Source organism: Rhipicephalus microplus, chromosome 8, assembly GCF_043290135.1.
Source record: "Rhipicephalus microplus isolate Deutch F79 chromosome 8, USDA_Rmic, whole genome shotgun sequence".
Classification (NCBI taxonomy): domain Eukaryota; kingdom Metazoa; phylum Arthropoda; class Arachnida; order Ixodida; family Ixodidae; genus Rhipicephalus; species Rhipicephalus microplus.
Genome location: NC_134707.1, coordinates 68,281,172 through 68,297,054, shown reverse-complemented (window position 1 = coordinate 68,297,054; position 15,883 = coordinate 68,281,172). Strand labels below are relative to the sequence as shown.

Below are 15,883 nucleotides of genomic sequence, written 5' to 3'. Positions count from 1 at the left end.
CAGTGCACTTTGCAAAGCTGGCTTCGAACTGGGGTGTAAACTCTTCCAGCATATGATTCATGTTCTCGACATTGGTGCGTGCATATTGAGTATGTGCTTGTCCGTTATGGTTTTATCGGGCAGTGGGATAGATAAGGAGCAATGTACGCCGCGGTGATCGCCGATTTCCTCCAGGACATGAGTAAGTGCATCATGAGGCTGGTTAGCGAGTATTAGGTCTAATAAGTTGTTTCCGCGTGTTGGTTCCGTCACGAGCTGGGACATGTTGTGCAAATGTGCTAGGTTTATGAAGTTAAGGCGCTCTTGACGATGGCTAGCACAGCTAACAGTGAAAGAGGACCAGTCTATGTCGGGGTAATTGAAGTTCCCTCCAAAAATCGCAACAGAGTTTGGTTGCTTGTTTAAGACATAATTAATGAAATCATTCAGGTGTTCAATGAACTCTGGGCCACTCTCGGGAGGTCTGTAGCACACGCCTATGACGCACGGTACATGCCCTTAGCGTGCCGCAACCAACGTAAATTCAAGGGGCGAGTCATAGACTATGACGGAAGGACGAAATTCTTTCCTAATGGCAATAATCACGCCTCCACCATGACGAGTGGCTCTGTCTTGTCGAAATTTTGTGTACTCCGCAGGGAAGCCAAGTTCACTGTTTTCCGTGTCAGAGTTTAGCAACGTCTCCATGCCAAGAATAACATCAGTATTGCACGTGCGTATAAGGGCTTCAAGTTAGTCAAGTTTGCTATATATACTGCGAAAATTCGCAAGGATTATTGATAGTTTTTTATTCGCAGTTGATTTCTTAGCGGATGATAGTGAGGCGGATACTTTGTGTCAAGCCGTTACAGGTCCATAATTTGTGGCTACGCCTGCGCTGTTCTGTTCCCCCGTATTATTATTTGCATAATTTTGGTATTTGGCGGGTACTTGGACGATACCATCTGTGCTAGATTCATACCTATAAGAGTTTTTACGAAAGTAAAGGAGGTTGAAGCGGAGTGAATAGCTTTTATTATCATTGCGAGTAGCTTTGACGAAGTCCCGAAGCTTTTTGCGCGCCTATTGTACTTTAGGGGAAAAATCGTCGTCGAGCCAGATTTTCAGGTTTTCTAGCTTATTAGGTTTAGGAGCATTGCGCAAAACATACATTTTTTATTGAAAGTTGAGAAATTTTACGATTATGAGCCGGTCGACGTTCGCACGCCGCTGACCCAATCGGTGAGTGCGTTCGATGTCTCCAGTTTGTACACCTAGGTGAGTTGCAAAGAATTCTTTCACGATTGCTTCTGACTCTTCGTACCCCTCGTTTTCTGTTTCGGCTATGCCCGTGACAATCAAGTTGTTCCTTCGCATTATGTTATTGATATCATCAACTACGTCAAATAATTCATCGTTTACCTTTGTGATGCTTTTACCTCACTTCGCGCACAGAGTCGCCTACATTCTCACACTTTGTTTCGATTTGTGACAATTTACTCAGGTTATTTTCTATTGCACAGAGTCTTGAATTAATACTATTGATTGACTGTTTCATCGTGATCAAAGTAGCTGTGTTTTCATCGTGAAAGTCTTTCATTAGGGCGAGAACATCATCGATCTTAGGACCAGGGTTAGATTCCACGTCACCACAGCAGAGCAGAATGAGTGAAAGAACAAAACCTAGAAGCAGGAAGGTTGGTCTAGGGCACAGAGATCCAACAAAAGCGGAGGCAAAGCTAAAGCGAGCATTGCGGGACTTCCTAAGTTGCCGGCAAGCAACAAATCAGCCAATCCTCACGCGATAGGTCAACACCCATCACACTTCCAAAAAAAGCAAAAAAGATACAACAGAGTGGGTTAAGCGGCCATACACTCGAGGAAACGTATAAAGCAGCAACGTGTGCCAAACTACATGCCTAGCTAAAACAGTGAGAGCAGAACTTAGCCGTGAGAGCCGTTGGCCGCGGATCCGAGAGAGTTGATGGCCGGTACTCTTTTTGTAGCCCACGGTGGCGCTGCTCTTTTTGTGACGTCAGTGGATGAAATCACGAGAACAACGATGATGCAGGAACGGAATGAAGCGGCCCCGATTCTCGGTGACGACAGCGGCTGGACATCAATCAGCGGCACGAGGCAATGGTAACTGAAACAGCGAGGGCAGAACTTAGCCGTGGGAGCCGTTGGCCGCGAATCCCAGAGAGTTGATGGCCGGTACTCTTTTTGTAGCCCACGGTGGCGCTGCTCTTTTTGGGACGTCAGTGGATGAAATCATGGGAATATCGATGATGCAGGAACGGAATGAAGCGGCCCCGATTCTCGGTGACGACAGCGGCCGGACAGCAATCAGCGGCACGAGGCAATGGTATCTAAAACAGCGAGAGCAAAACTTAGCCGTGGGAGTCGTTGACCGCGGATCCGACAGAGTTGATGGCCGGTACTCTTTTTGTAGCCCACGGTGGCGCTGCTCTTTTTGTGACGTCAGTGGATGAAATCATGGGAATATCGATGATGCAGGAACGGAATGAAGCGGCCCCGATTCTCGGTGACGACAGCGGCCGGACAGCAATCAGCGGCACGAGGCAATGGTATCTAAAACAGCGAGAGCAAAACTTAGCCGTGGGAGCCGTTGACCGCGGATCCGACAGAGTTGATGGCCGGTACTCTTTTTGTAGCCCACGGTGGCGCTGCTCTTTTTGGGACGTCAGTGGATGAAATCATGGGAATATCGATGATGCAGGAACGGAATGAAGCGGCCCCGATTCTCGGTGACGACAGCGGCCGGACAGCAATCAGCGGCACGAGGCAATGGTATCTAAAACAGCGAGAGCAAAACTTAGCCGTGGGAGCCGTTGACCGCGGATCCGACAGAGTTGATGGCCGGTACTCTTTTTGTAGCCCACGGTGGCGCTGCTCTTTTTGTGACGTCAGTGGATGAAATCACGGGAACATCGATGATGCAGGAACCGACTGAAGCGGCCTCGATTCTCGGTGACGACAGCGGCCGGACAGCAATCAGCGGTACGAGGCAATGGTATCTAAAACAGCGAGAGCAAAACTTAGCCGTGGGAGCCGTTGGCCGCGAATCCCCGTTGTCCGCGTTTATGAACAGTTGGGCGAGTCGATGAGTAAAAGAGTGAGAGAAAGAATGGAAAAGAGGGCAACATCGTAGTGAAATGAGAATAAAACGCTCGAGACCATGCGCTACTGGAAAGGGAAGTGTGATGCCAACCACAAAAAGATACACATACATAGTATGACAACATTACAAGATGCAGAATGAGTACGAACGTGACTTAAATAACCATACATGCGATAAACTTCACCTTATAGTACTGTATATATGTTGTTTATTTGTTTCTATGTTGGTTGTTATTTCCGTTTCTATGTTGGTTTGTTATGGCACTTTTTTTACTATGGACTGAAGTCCTAACTGCTTTGTACTCCCTTTAAAATTGTGGTAAATTTAGTTTCAACCTCATGGCATACCAAAAACACCACATGCTAAGCACCATCTGCTATATATTGGAAGTCTTAAATTTTAGGCCTGCAATTGTTTAATTTCAAGTTCTATGCAGCCCGGGTACCTGGAATATTTTAATGTTGTAAATATGCATAATCCATGAAGTGAAGAATTGAAGGTGACGAACTTCTTATGTAGCAGGTGACATTGGTTAGCATAAATACATTGTAAACATTTCTGTACTAATTATGTACAAATAAAACACCGCTGTATTGCAGCTGTGTGATAATGCCGACAAGTTCCCAAGCATACGTAATTCCAGAAAATTACGTTATTTTTCAGCTATGAGTGAGTAAACTTGTGAATAATTGTACGAATACATTGTTGTTATTTAGTTGGACTGAACATGGTTGATACTCATGACGCGCTAGAACTGAACACTAAAAGACACACTGAGGCAAAGGTAGGACACACATGAGCGTGAACTCACAACTGTTTATTCGATGCAAATATGACAAACAAATTAAGGGAAAAAAGGAAAGAACAAAAGAAAGAGCGTAAACCTGTGCACTGCCCACTACAAGAAAGCAATCATCTGTGTGACATCAAATCTGGTGGCCTTTTCAGCTATCTAAAATATCCACGTAAAAAAGCATATTAATTGTTGGACAAATGAGTAGATCGTACAGTAACACACTTGTCTTCACCAAGCCTGCACACCATGAAAGCTTCTACAATTTCTCTTCCAATTTCGCCTCTGGATTTTGACAAAAGAATGAGGCTTTCAAAGTTTGTCTTACAGTGACACTTCATGCGACTGGTAGCTAAGGCACCGTGGTGACTGATGTGCTTGCAGTTGTAATAATGCTCGTGTAAACGTGAATCAAAGCAGCTACATGTTTGCCCAACGTACCATTTTCTGCGTGGCTAAGGAGTACCATAAACAACATTTTTTCCACATGGTACCAAACTTGTTCACATGCTTAACAGAACATGTATGATTGTTCTTCTGGTTGTTGCTGTTTATTTGGTGACAAAGAGAAACTGATTTGTGAAGTGCTGTAAAGGTCACGGGTATGTCATGCCTACTTGCAATTTTTTTCTGTCCGTGCGAAACGCCGTGGACGTAGGGCATAACAATAGGCCTCTTTTTTGACTTCTCTTTTATTCCTACGTTCGTTCTGCACATGTTGCCGATGACTTTCAAGAGCCTCTCAGCCAAGGCTGTGATCAAGGCATCAGGGTGATTGTTGTCCCTGCGTCTATCATTTGCTTCATCAAACTTGGCGCTACCGTGTGGTCACACGACTTTCGGCTACTATTGGACATGCACGCATATGCGACGTTTCAGTGTGTTTTTTAATGTTCGATTCTAGCGCGTCATAAGTGTCAACCATGTACAACGAGCTAGCACATACTGTGGCCCTTATGAATGAACACTTTTTTCATAGTTGGGTAAGTGGATGTACGACGAACTCAACAGGTCTCATTTGGACTTTTATGCAAAAGAAAAAACTGAACTTATGATCATATCACACAACTTCTTATGCCATAGGTCAAGCTTATGCAATAAAAAACAACATGCTTATCTGGATGGTTGCATATTTCATAAAGTTGATACTAGCCTTATCATACTAATTTGCTAACGTTCATGTGTAGACAAACACCAAGTTTCGTGTGCATCCCATTTTTTAGATTGTGCTTATATTCTTTGGATTGTGCACTGTAAAGTGTACTTGTTAGAGTGTGTTATCATGAGATTTTTTGCTCTAGTTTCTTCTTGCTATACTTCGGTGAATGATATGTGGTGCTTGTTCTGTGCTGTGTATGTTACTAAGGTTTTGTATTAGGTGTAAGTACTGTATGAAAATATGTAAATATACATATGCGTACGCAGATATGACAACTGATGCTGTTATGGTTAAAATAAAATATTTCAAACACCGCATCTTTAATCATTTGAGGTATGCGATAGGAATTGCTGAAATGCTGCTGGCTCAAATTATGGCTTGTGCTTTTATTACCAAGCAAGTAGAGCAGATGTTTTATTCTTCACAATTATTCTGGAAGAACAATAGGTGACAGGCAAACACCCAGAAAGTTTTTTGCTCACTTGATGCATACAATAGTGGGTGCTTCATCAATCGTAGCATATTTGATGTGGCATGCTGCATAAATAAAGTTTAACATAATATCCAGGGGACGACATAGTGCTAAATTGAGTAAAAGTTTCTAGTTTTGTGTCTATTTCCTACACTCCTCAGCGTTTCTCTGTTATGGCTACGAAATTCTGAATGGCAAAGAAGCCAACCTGTCTTCTTCTGTGCGTATGGTATACTAGCAATTAAAAATTGTTTAGTGAAAAACAGCTGTTTCGTAGAGGAAGCTGTAGCACTGCATTTCTTTTTATTTCGTGCTACATCATCTGTGCAACAGGAGTTCCGAATGCACGTGGTCGTTCACAAGGGCAATGTCCTTGTGAATTAACTTTATTATTTAGCGGGAGACCGTTCAACTGCTAATTTGTGGTAGTCGTGCTTGACATTGGGGCACGCGTTAGGCATTGCTTTTAATGCATTTGTCTAATATTTAACAATAAAGGTTGATAGATAAGATTTTAAGTAGTCAACGAGTGCTAAATCAAATAAATATTGAGTTTGGTTTAGAGAACCACTGTGCGGCGATCTAAAATACGAGTTGCGAATAAGTGCTAATGTCGGATATAGATTATCGTTCGGCTGCTCATAAGGCCCTGCTGCCCTTGCGTTTGGCTCCCGACAGTACACGTGCAGTAAAGTTACTTAGTGTAGGTGCGTTACAGTGTCCTTGTACCTTTGGTACCGGCATGGTACCAGCACACAAGAGTGGGGGGCACCGTCCCACGGGTGCTAAGTCCGCTCCGTACATTGTGACTAAGTTGGAAGGCTGGGCGCTGCGACAAACATTCGCTTCTCCCCTCTACCGCTGCATAGCAATCCTGTGCACGCATAGGAGCATCTCCTTGCGTAAATTCCATTTTTATATGCTATGGGGAACGGCGGCGTTACTGAACACGCCGAGGGCAGACGAGAACATTAAACGATGGCACGCTCGCGCTCAGCGGCTGCTCATAGTCGCGTCAGAGTCTTGAAATGTCAGAGATGTTTCGTCCTTGTCTCTGCAAATTCTATGCTGCGGCAGTCCCAGACATCTATCTACAATGAAAACACAGGTGGTCTCGAACAACTCAGAACACGCCGACGCCATGGCACGCGTGCAGGTCAAGGCACTGAAAAAAGCTTAAATAGTGAAAATAGCTCCACAGCATATCTCCATAGAATGCACATATGTTTGGCCATCTGAAGATTACTTTTTTCACGCAGGTATCCCCACACTTCGGGCGAGTGAAGCACTGTCGATGTATGGAGAAGTGGTCAAGTGAACGCACGTTCACCATATTTCTAGCGGCACGAAACGACGAGCCGAATAGTTTGAAGCCGAATATGCTTACCATGGCCTGCATGACACCCTTCAGTTAAGGTAGTGGCCTTGCCAAGCGCTGACATTGCCGCTGCTACGAGAATGGAAATTTGAAGTCTCACCGACGTGTTAGTAGCCGCTTCGTATGTACATATAAACTCCCGTGATAAACCAGACGAGCTAGTGGTGGCACTGTGGTGTAATGGTTATTGTGCTTGCTTTCAGTGCATGTGGTCGCGAGTTCGATTCCCGTGACGTGCGTATTTGTACGCAAACGTGTTTTTGCGTGATTGCTAGACTTACGTTTTCTAAAGTGTTCCTGCTATGAGTAATAGCAATTAACGCCTCCGAAACTCTAATTTTGTTCCTGAAATACTTTTTCCGGCAGTGTATAAAACGGCGGCTTTAAGGCTCTGAAAAGAAGCAGAAACACTTCCTCTGCGCTCTATAAAGCCCCCAAATCGAGTTAAAGAAAAACACCAACGTTACCTCCTAAGTTCCCTCTTTTGAACCCATTTACTTCGTAAAGAAACCTTGGTAAGCCTTCTGCCAACACAAATCGGCCGTGTATCTAAAAACGAAGCTATTTTGTCGGTGATACACAGTTAGCGAAGCTTCATCATTCAATTTTAAATCAAATACGAGCAATTTCTGTCGATGAATGAGTTTAATAAAGCAGACTGACCACAGGAAAGATTCGAAGTGGATGGCTTTCACTTCAATATGTGCCGCCATCTTGTTCTACGTATCCCCTTAGCACGCTGGTGTCCAAACGAAGAAAACAAAACTCGCCAGACACCCTACAAAAACACCGTAGACAGGGGTGTCAGTTAAACCTCACTTTAATGGGCGTTTCACTTACTACCTTTGGGATGTATGCTAGAACACAAGCCAAAAACACCATAAAAGGTTAAAACATGTTTACAGTGAATGTAGTGCCATTTAGTATGAGCATTATCGAACCCAATTCAAAACTGGTGAAAAGACCACCAATTTTCAGCGCTACCCACCTGTCAGCTTTTGCAGTTCCGCTCTAACCACGTCACCGCACGAAATTGTGGAGCGATTTCAAGTACACATTCGTCTGCTCGGCGTGCACGTGTATAGACATGGCTTTGCCATCCCATTTTCAATGTCGCCGCTATCATCACATCCACAAGCCACGATGAATATAGCGAGAAAGGTGGAATAGCGTCCATTCGTGGCGTGCCAAATCATTTCTGGTTCGATTCTCTTCTGAGAAGCGATCCTGAAATTGACACCGCATCAAGCAGCGGCAAGGCAACGGGAGACGCACGCTTAGGCGCGCCAAGAGTGCCACGCTAACTTCATATGAACGTTGCATGCGTATGACGTGTTCGCGGTGACCGTAACTTCAAATAATCACGTTCGCATTGACGACTTCACGAAGAATCGCCCGACGTGGCACAACGAAAACGCCGGATCGACATGAACGCGCGGCTCGAGCCACAATGAAAAGCAGGTGAAGCCGTTGCGATGCAGCCAGGTGTGACCATTACACATGTACACATTGCGATAACAACTCCAAAATTATCGACGTCATCGCTGCTAAGTATCGTCACACCTCGCCTGAGGCACGTCCTAGGAGAGCTGAACCAGTCTAAAACTGTCAATGTCTCATCGCCGGCAAAGCGCCATTAAACCCTAAACGATCTTCTTACTCGAAATAAAATAGTTTCTGTGTAAAAGACGTCATTCCAGATTTGGAAAAAAAACTCATGCATAGTTAGCAATCGTCGAACGCCACATCTCGAATTTGAAACTCGCCACTGCTGCTTTATATTACCGTTTAAATGTTCAGAATAACAAATACGTCCCTCATAATTGTGATTTTAAGTGTTTTCGTTGAACAGTAACATTATGAAACAAAATACTTCAATGAGGGGGGGGGGGACATAATGATTGGCATTATCGGCCAGCCTATAATTTCAACATTCTATAAAAGCTTGTCATCTCAAACCACACCGCTGAAAAGTTCCTGCAACATAAACTAAATTTCCAGGGCATGCTCTGACTAGGTGACATCGATGGAATCTCGGCTTTCATCCAGATGCTGTGAAGGATCGGAATGATTGAGGACGGTGCAGTGCCCATCATCTTCGCCCTCAGTGGTTTCGTCCCGTGACACCCGCTCAAAAATGCTAATGGTAAAGTGTTTTCGAATCCGTAGCCTTAATTACCCCGTCCTAAGCTGAGACAAACCTATGATTTACTCTTACTTGAACTGACATGATCCTTACTTGAGGAGTATTTCATACAGATGAAAGAAAGCAAGAAAATTTTATCCAGACGCCATGAAGAGGTAATGCCACGAGTACTGTTTAGTGGGCAAATGACTATCTCGAATTTCTTGGTTTCCGTAGGTTATCTTGAAAAGACGTGGTAGGTTTGATCCAAGCACGTAGATTTGCCAACAAATGTCAATAAGTTACACAAGGTAGGCGAAGTACAACAGGTATAACTGATGTATAATCATGAACACAATTAATGAGGCACGTTTCCTACATGTGCGTATCATTCTTTACAGAGATACCTACGCACAGAAAGAAACTCTAGGCTTGTCAAGAAGGCATTTGTTTTATTTAGGAAAGCACAGAAGTGTACTTCCGTGCTTCGTTGGTTACTCCCATCTGCGTACGTGTCGATTTGTGTCGACACGTACGCAGTGGGGCATAGCTATTCGCTAATATTCGCGTTTTCTGAGACATAAATTGCTCTGATTGCCAATCATTTCATGCGCATTGGTTAGGCAACCTATCATTCGTCTGGTAACCGAGACTCATCGACACATTTTTTCTCTGTATTAGTGAACAAACAAGGCACTCTCGCTTGAGATGGTATAGACGGTTTCAGGATTGCAAGCATTGCACCCCAAAAAACTTGCTTTCACCTCATTTATACCGACTCCTAACGTCTAAGCTCAAAGTACGCTTTCAAGTTTTTTTCTTAGGGTAAAGAAAGTATGTTTAGTTTTTCAGTTAAAAACAACGAGCACAAAGTTCAAGAGAATGTCTTATAGTTTTTATAAAGCCCAAAAGAACACATATATAAATATAGTTGCTGAAATAAGGGAGAGATATTGTAAAAAATTTGCGGGCTGTTTTCTATGGCTCTTCTTGCTCACTGATACTATTGCAATCAGGGCACATCAGTGGACGAAACCAGCTGTCATCAGGAGCCTGTGTTTGTAAACAGTGAGAGGGCCAACATTGTTTAGCACTCTGTCACTTATAAATATTGCTTCTTTCTTGCTGTAGAATATATAATTGGTACTTACAAAGTGTTCTAAATGTTTGAAGTCGAATGTCTTGTAGACTCTGAAGATTCCACGCGGGGAACCTGACGATGAAGTTGACGGCACAGCGGGGACCTTCTTGGGGTGTGTCTTGTGCACATGCAAAAAAAAATATGTTTACTTCGTTTGCAAATTTTACCGAATTTGCTGAATTAAAAAGTCCTAGTAGGAGAGAAGAAACATTGTTCGTACCTCCATTCATGATGCAAAAAAAACTTCCTTCACCCTGCCTCCACCATACGAGTGTTCGAATAATAAAAGTGTACGATGTTTTCAGCTTACATTGCTAGACCCTGATGACTCTCTTCACCATACTCATACACAACGATAAGTTTACGCGACACGTATCGTTCACTAGAGTTGATGATTGTTTATTGTACATCTACTCACAGAACTTTCTCAATGTATATTGGAGTTTTCACGCTATAGCGCCGTTTGATAAGGATGCGCGCACGTTGAGACCCAGTGAAACAGCTATATCTGGACCACAAACATCTATGGTCTTGATTTGTCTTTAGTGGTAGAGATCCAGTTAACTTCCACTTGGCTGCAGCATATAATGAATGCCGCTCAAAAGTGACATCAAGGAGCACATACCAACGGTAATCAACATGCAATTGTTCAAAGCGTTATCATTTCACGAAAGAAATGACATGAAGCCGCTTCCCAAGAAACAGGATAACCTATGCCTGTGTTAATGCACAAATGCGTGTGTAGGGGTCCCTTCAGGGAGTGAAATTTCGTCGCAGCGACCCTATTCGACACTAATGAATGTATGGGGCTGAACTTGCACCCCCACAGGTGACTAGGAGGGGTGGCCGCTTCGCCCCCCCCCCCATTCGTGTGCATGCCTACGCTAATGAATACATTATGATATGTGGAGCTCTTCCGGAACACGAGGGACAGGTTTCGCAGCTCAATCTGTAAGTGAAAGAAAGTTTTGTTTTGCGCTGGTTTGTCTTTCGCTGAAAGAAAGCCCTTAGTGCACGATATTTGCCATTGAGGTGATCGCTTTTGGGTGTCGCTCATCGCAGCTGCTTTATTAGTAGGTGCTATCACACTAAAAGTAGTAGGCTGCTAACAGAGACCGCTGGTGTATGTGGACGCTGCACTGGTCTTGCGCTGGAAGTCATATGCTGACAGGGTGCGAACGACGCGTAGCACGTCATGGCTGCACCGATCAACCTCGACGGATTGCACCGACCATAGCGTTTCATAGAATAATGCATGGAAATCATCTGTTGCGCCTAAACTACCTAACCATTCCTGGTCGGCGCTCATGAGAATCGCTCGGTCATGCTGTTATGAGGCCGCATAGTTAACCTCACCGCCTTCAAGGTGTAGAACTGCACTCGTCAATCTAAATTACTAAGAGAGGAAAAATTGTGAGATAGATATGGCACGTTTGTGTGGTTATATAAGTGCGTGTCGGTAGCACGGTGCATTGGGTTATCGGGAAATTTGTGGTCCAATTATCGACCATGACCGATTATGGAGGACTTAGTGGTCATGGTAAAAAATGCATGGAAATCATCTGTTGCGCCTAAACTACCTAACCGTTCCTGGTCGGCGCTCATGAGAATCGCTAGGTCGTGCTATTATGAGGCCGCATACTTAACCTCACCGCCTTCAGGGTGTAGAACTGCACTCGTCAATCTAAATTACTAAGAGAGGAAAACTTGTGATATAGATAAGGCACGTTCATGTGGTTATATAAGTGCGCGTCGGTAGCGCGGTGCATTGGGTTATCAGGAAATTAGTGGTCTAATTATCGACCATGATCGATTATCGAGGACTTAGTGGTCATGGGTTGGACTCCAAAATGATTATAATTAGTGGAATTTTTGTCATATGTTCGTCGGCATTTTGAAATCAGTTAAGTTTAAAAAAACCTAAACAGGTCCCTGTCATAGCCACATCTCACTGATGCAGATGATAGAGAACTGGTGACCAATGGCCGACAGCAATGAGGTAATAGTATAATTTTTTCTTATACTTCGAGCGTTAAAGTGAATTAACGCCCTAAATGGTTGAGACATCCGTGATGAAAGTTCAGACGGTGAAATATACGCCATCCTGCAATTGAATAGACGCTACAACTGCTAATGTATGATATAACTAGGAGATAATGGACAGGTCGATCTCTGATTTTATGCGAAATACCCTGGTGTCAGTAGATTTCTTTGCTTTTATCTGACAGCTATCAGTCCAAAGAAACGCCCAATGTTTCTCTTTTTTGAGAACAAGTGCTTTAGCAAAAAGCTTCTTGTTATCCGGCGAGAGGTGATCATTAACAAAGACAGCATGGGTGTCCTCTCCAGAAAAACCAAGAGCACGTGTATTCAAGCGAGCTTTACGTGCCTTCCTAACAAACTCATTTTTTTGCTCTCGTGTACAGAAACGGGCCACAATATTCTGTTGTCCAGATTTAGCTGGCACTCTGTGAACAACGTCAAGATCAGTGCCTGATACAGAACAGTCGATTTTGTTACCAATCGACTGCACTATGCTCCACAGTCCACCCCTTTGGAAAAAGGAACGCCCTTGATCTCGACGTTGTTCATCCAAGTGTACTGCTCCAGGTCCGCCACATTCTTCTTTAATGTCTCGTTCTCATTTTTCAAAGCTTTGTTAGTAGAACAAAGCTTTTGTTGTTGAGTACGGACAGTCTCTACAATGTCATTAAGCATTTTCAGGCCAGCATCCATACCTTTAACCTCTGAGTTTAGAGCACCGAGATCAAATCCCTTCTCTCGAAGCTTTGTCGTAACGTCATCCACAATTCTGTCCACGAGCTTTGTCAATCGGTTGTCAAATTTTGCCTTAAGGTCCTCGATTCTCTTAGCTACTTCGGCATTCGTAAGCATCGTGATACCACAAGCAGGAAACTTATTTCAGAACACAAGTGAACACACGAGCGTGCGAATCATACAAAGAGCAGCAGCAGCAGCAACAGTGGTTGCGGTATAAGACGGAGCTCAATACCAAGGGTTGCGTCAAGCCAACTGACCTGTAGAAGGCAGGAACAGCAATGAGACAAGTGTTCGCATCCGCAACCACCACTGCTTTGACGCGGGCGTGCCTCCTGCCACTGCTTTTGATGTCTACACTGAGGATCCACGCAGGCGCAGGACGAGGACAGGAATGCTAGGAACTGTAGATATGAAGCGGCCAGATTATCCAGAATACAACGTTCCACGTTGACACGTGGATGATGAAATGACAGGTGCTGCAGCAGTCACTATCGGGACCCTGGCCTGTCTAGGACGAACACCTGTAGAAGGCAGGAACATCAATTAGACGAGTGTCAGCATCCGCACCCACCACTGGTTTGACGCTATTGAAGACAACAAAAAAGTTTGTTTATTTGTAAGCTCCCTACAGTGCAAATCCTCAAGTTATTGATTGGAAAGCACTTGAAAATGCATTATTTTGCTTATTAGGTTGAACTCTCCGAAATTTGAGGTGGTATCGACGAGGAAACTGTCAAATTCACCTCCTGATAGCTTGACTTTTAATATGCAAAAAATTTGTACTGATATGAGGAATCTAAATATACAAATAATTTATAACCAGAATTTCAATGTAGGCGTGGAGCGTTGCAACCAGGGAGGTGGCGATGACGGCATTTATATTGTTTGAGCAGGTTTTCCTATCCGTGACCAATTTTTTCACAGTGGCCTTTCCTGATGTATTTGCGTTCAACGCTGTATGCCTGAAGTTGGCCAATAGAAATACGAGGGCATACTTCGTGTACAGCTGGACTTTATTGAGACTTTAGCACTAGGTAATTGTCGAGCCAGCGATGAGTTTTGACATTTTGAGACTGAGCTGGCATGATCAACTGGACGCCGATACTATAGTACCTAAATATCGAGGTGCGCTCAAGCAATACTTCACATTGTTGGCTATGAAATCAAGGTAGTAACACTGTTACCATACGCTTGGAACAACGGGATGGCGGTGACAAAACTATTGCACTCTTACGCAGGATAGGTTATCTTACGACTTTGAAAGCTTCGGGCGACATTGTGCCCGTTCCAATGCAAGTGCTTTATCTTGATTTATCGTGTCGCTGACGCAGTTCAGGGTTTTCAAAACGTGTACACGTAAAGCGGCCTTCCTCACGTTTGACTACCTGATTTTGTTGCTATAACAGCTGCTAAACTACACGACAGAAGGAAATAAAAACGAAATGCGGCGCCTGGCGCGGGTATTCCGAGTTATTGTGCTCAATTAAACCGAATCGCTGTGAAGCTGTTTTGTCTCTTCAGGTGCACTGCTCTTAAAGCCTGGTCAGCCACAAAAAGAATTCTTTAGAGTTTAGAGATTTTTCATTCGCTGCTTTCGAGTATGATGATTGAGTGTGCGCCAGGTTTACCAGCTGCTCAAGTAATTCAGAAGATGTTCAGCGGTCGACGTGAAATACATCAATCGCAACCCACGACAGACGTCCTTAATGACAATGCCCGACTGCAGAAACAAAGCTACAGAAGAAAGACAGCAAAATATTCACTGTAGATAACATTGAAGATCAGCGGCAATATGATCATGATGTATAGACGTGCGTCACTAAAAAAATAGGTGGCTTGGAAAATCGTGTGAAGTGCGATCACTTGCTTTTTCTATTGCTTGGCAGAACATAATGATAATTATGAGGAAGCCCTCTTCTGAGTTCATTCATTTTAATTAAGTTCAATGTGAAGCTTCAACTACGTTCATTACCGGCTGATCGTGGACAGAGGCGAAAGGAAAACTTAGCCCATCTTCATGCGCTATAGCTACTTCAAAGACCTCTAGATGGTACTCGCAAATAGATTCAAGCATAAGATATCAGTCGTCACTGTTTACGAAAACTCCTCCCGAACAGAAGGTAATACGAGAAAGAAAGTATAGGTTAATGGCCATTAAAATTTTTCACGAAGTTCAATACTAGTTTTGAAGTTCGACAATGCTCATTTGGAGAGGAGGTGCTTTCAGGGGGATTGTGAAGCTTAAGTTGCACGGACGAAATGATAGCGTTCATGTATTACGGCGATTCGCCCCGTTTCGCATTTTAGTGACGAAGTTAAAACTGAAAATGTAGCATCTCTAGCGCGTATGTTTTTACGTGCTCCATCATAATTTTGGCAATCGGGGGGGGGGGGGGCACATTAAAACAAGCGCGCTGGAGTCTCTACTATTTCCTTTGAAACTCTACCACAGTTGCATTGGTGACACTCTCGTTATCCGAAAGAGGGTAAATCTGGTTGCATGAGACACTGAACAGTGTACATCCTGTCATTTATATTAACCATAAAGAAGAGATGGACAATATCTTCCCATTTATCGATATACTTGTCCGCAGGGCTCATTGGCGTGATGAGAACAACAGTGTACCGGAAACAATGCAATACCGGAGTTCTTTGTTCTTCCTTCCACTCATATCACCCGGCCAAGCACGAACGGTCCGTCGTGGGGAGTTTCCTGTCTCGTTTTGATGCTGCTTGTTCTGATCATCACTTGCGGTGACATGAGATAGAAAAAGTGGTCGGTGAGTTGTAACAAAGAAATTTGAGGACGTTTGTCAACGGTGCCCGCAAACGAATGAGAAGAAGAAGAAGGAGTGTGGCGCGAGAGAACAGAAGATAGATTTTATCCATTCCTTACGTTCATAGTTTGCGAGA

General features: G+C 43.9%; 1 long non-coding RNA gene across 1 annotated transcript in view; it reads right to left on the bottom strand.

The window, feature by feature from the left end:
* LOC142769134 (uncharacterized) overlaps nt 1-13,479 on the bottom strand; it is a 35,187-nt gene extending 21,708 nt beyond the window's left edge. Inside the window, exons 1-2 of the long non-coding RNA XR_012885678.1 lie at nt 13,228-13,479; nt 10,200-10,307 (exon numbers count right to left, since the gene is read on the bottom strand). This is a non-coding gene — a long non-coding RNA (uncharacterized LOC142769134). The remainder of the gene's footprint in view (nt 1-10,199; nt 10,308-13,227) is intronic.
* Nucleotides 13,480-15,883: the final 2,404 nt, after the last annotated feature.